Below are 4121 nucleotides of genomic sequence, written 5' to 3' on the forward strand. Positions count from 1 at the left end.
GTAAATGAAAAATATATTCTACGTTGAGTTGTACCACTGGCATACTTCCCTGTAGCTTGGTAACTAATATTTACAGAGGTATTGTAAACGCGAATCCTGTTGATAGATCTATCGGGCCTGACAACCCCAACCGGACTGGACGACCAGTATTCAACGGTTGCACAGTACTTCGTTTCGTGACTACACTTGGTACGGTGTAGTAAGATTTCATAATAAAGGGAATATGCGACGTGATTAAATGTTAAGTATGGTTACCAAGTGCTCAACCACTTAGAATATTTTTATTAAAATGTTTACATATGAAAACTTGTGGTCCATAGTTATAACACTGCTAGCATCAAACCTATATATCTCACCAACTTTATGTTGACCTTTTAAAGCATGTTATTCTCAGGTATGAATTAACCCTTCCGCTGTGCAATAGCTCATTATAAGGACCTTACATGGAGTCGATCATCGCGATGGAACCAACTGTTGAAGATTCCGTCCGGGAGGATTAGTAGCGGACCTTTCAGTTGGTATCAGAGCGTTGGTCTTAGTGAACCAGGCCTTGCATTAGTGTGTCTAACTAGTAGATGTTAGGATACATTAGTGAGTCTGGACTTTGACCGTGTCTACATGTCAAAAAGTTTTGCTTATCACATGTAGTCGAAAATCATCTGCTTATCATCCTTAGGGAATGGCCTGCTTATCATTCATAGGTCTAAACACGTCTTACTGCATTTAGTGCATTGATAGTGTATAGACAAAATTTATATCTTAACGCATCTGTAGACTTTCCTGACATATGCCGTAGGTTCTTCTGTAATCTACGAAATCTTTAGTATTATATATATATAGATATTCTATATAGCTGGAATATCATCTGATACCCGAAAATTTTACCTCATCGAAGATCTCTTTCATTCACCAAATTGCCCATTTCAACCTGAAGCGCTTACCGACGAACCTGTTCGAGAAACCTTTTTCTCTCCCCTTTTTCCGAGTATTTCATCACGATTACACACTATCCCATATTTCGAATCTTATTCACTCGCTCGCTTCAACCGACAATCATCCCGTAGTACTAGAAGAAGTTAACGAACTACGCGCTCGTGTGACGACTTTGGAGAACCTGGTGCGAAGGTTACGAACACCAGCAGCAGCACCAGCAGCATAAACAGTACCACCATCATCGACGTCGACAGAACCCTTATCATCCCTAAACCATAACCGCGCCGTAACTCTCAACATCACAATTTGTACCTCGAATATCAACATCACACGCCTCAATATTACCATCTGTATTTCAAGTATGATCTTCGTTCTACATATCGTTCTACATCGATAAATTTCGTTCTACGTATTGTTCTACCTCATTTACCTTAGTTCGACATGGCAATTATGTAACCTCTAATGTTTTAGAGATCATGTAATCTAGTATTAACAATAAACCAAACGAGATTAATATCATATTGACTCATTAAATCTATGGTTACATCTGAAGAAAATATATATGCAAGTATATTTTCATAAAGATTGTAATTAAAAATTCTCTCGTACAAACTGTTAATGATGAAAATATTTTAACGGGTGGGTAGTACCCGAGGAATATTTAGAATTCACATTAATAAGTTACACTGTACATTCTTCGAATCTGATTCAACGATCATTTACTATCCTACTTACAACTACCGATATACGTATCCGTTCACCACAGAATAACCATTTCTATTCAAATTTCATATTTGGATTTTGACCTATCAGAATCCAACAAGTGGCATAACGAAGAAAACATTGGACAAAAATAAAAAGTGTTAGAAACAAACGAATTAATTAATTGGAATTGTGATAGGATTTCACGCTAACTGTTCCGGCTAACTGTTCCCAGCTAACTGAATAACATTTAATTTATCGCAATTTACATTCTCGCAATTTTATTTATTGTCATTTAATTTCTGTTATTTACTTTTACGCACTTTAAATAACGGGACACGTATGCAAGGTTTCGACTTATCATATCGACCCATCTATATATATATTTCGAAACAACCGTAGACACTCTATATGTGAAGATGGGAGTTGGCTATACAGGGTCGGAGTTGATTCCAAAATATATATATACTTTGAGTTGAGATCGACACCGAGACCGGTACACGGGTCACGATACGTATTATTTAATTCGAATATTATATATTTAATTTACATATGAAAGTATTGGACCATTGTACAATCGGACTAATAGACTGCTAACTATGGACAATTAAAATGAATTAAAATATTGATTATAACATATGAAACTAAACAGTTCTTCAAGTTTGCCACTTGATTTTATCTTAAACCTCATTTGTACCTCGACAATTACAAATCCGTGTTCAAACCTATCATGATTCTTGAAAACACCGCGATCGAGAAGTTGAACCAGCCGCACCTCGTCTACGGAAGAAAGATTTATGCATACAGTTATGCACCTGAAAAAAAAAAAAAAAAAAAAAAAAAAACTTTCGTAACCGAAGTTATAGTTAAAACCTATCCATGTTAAATTCCTTATCATTCATTAGCAAAAACAACCATACAATTCCTTTTCAAGAAGCTAATTTTGTCACAGCTCCACTTCGACTTCTCAGTGAGACTACTCCTAATACAACCTTGATATTTATACCTTGTCCTTTTGCCGACATTACCAGAAAACCTTTTATATTACACAACATCATCAGCAGACGTACCAGCAACTCGTTATCTCTTTGACGAAATCCGCAATTAGTATTTTGAAAATCTCGCAGAACTTCTCCAGTTATACCTATAGCATCTATCCCTAAGAATTTTATACTTTGAATGTGAAGTTTCTAAAAAAACATCCTGAACTGTGAAGTAGTTCTGGAAATACTGATGAAGTAACAAAAACCGTAAACGACCATAACAGTCAAAAGTTTGACGATAAAGTACAGCATGTTGGTAAAGCTCAGAAAAAGAGAAGGATGGGAACTGGAAAATGAATTGAGCAAAGTATGAAAGTGGCTGTGGACAAATCATAAAGAATAAGTTTGACTTCAAAGAATCCAAACGATTCAGTGCCTGCTGAAACCGTTAGTAAGAACCCTACTTCTTATTCTAAACCTTTCCAGATGATATTCTTCATCATCATCTTATCTTAAGATATATAAGATATTTTCATATCTTCCGTTATACATATTCTCCATATTTCTAGAGATATTTTCACAACTATTCCTCTCTGTGATCATTTATCTCTCTGTAACATCTGCGTTACAACATAAAAGAAACTGTGTTAGTTTCTAGGTTCCAAAACCTTCAAGTTTAAAATATGAATGTTTCGAAGTAGTGTTGGGAACTGATGCATGAATTAGTATAATATAATGAAACTTGATCAACTTCATTATATTACAGTAAGTCATGTTGAGTTTCTAATGGAATGTGATGATTCACAGTACCATCATCATGTGACATGTTACACGACTCTTTCATTCTACTTAATCTCTAAGCATATCACAGAAATGTTTCCTTGATATTTCTGTTCTTCCGTAATTTCAACAGTTGCTAATAAATCGTGCTATCACATTTTCTTTCAAATTGGAAGATTTCCTTAAATTCCTTGAATTTCGAAAATCCACCGTGACTACGTCAAAAGTTAAATCTCTATCTCGATCTTTTGTGATAGCTTCACTCGTACGCTTCACATGATCGAATTGTTTTATCTATATTAATCAAATATGATAAAACTCTATATATCAACTCATATTCGTCATAAAAGCAATTTCATTGTTAGCCATGATGACCTCACTCAAATTTCGGGGACGAAATTTTTTTAACGGGTGGGTACTGTAACGACCCGGAAATTTCCGACCAAAATTAAACTATAATCTTTATATATTTCCGACACGATAAGCCAAATCTGTAGTATTGAGTCTAGAAAGTTTGAAATCTATTCGGATAATTAGTTACCCTTTGACCAAGCCTGACGATTCACGAACATTTAGGTGTATATACAATAGATACTTATTAATTAATAACGTTAACGAAGTTTTAGATATGTAATATTTAGTTTAGATATAAATTGTTATATTACTAACAATATTATTATTAATAATTTTAATATTATTACAATTAGTATTATTGTTATAGCT

Source organism: Rutidosis leptorrhynchoides, chromosome 5 (genome assembly GCF_046630445.1).
Source record: "Rutidosis leptorrhynchoides isolate AG116_Rl617_1_P2 chromosome 5, CSIRO_AGI_Rlap_v1, whole genome shotgun sequence".
In the NCBI taxonomy this organism is placed as follows: Eukaryota; Viridiplantae; Streptophyta; class Magnoliopsida; order Asterales; family Asteraceae; genus Rutidosis; species Rutidosis leptorrhynchoides.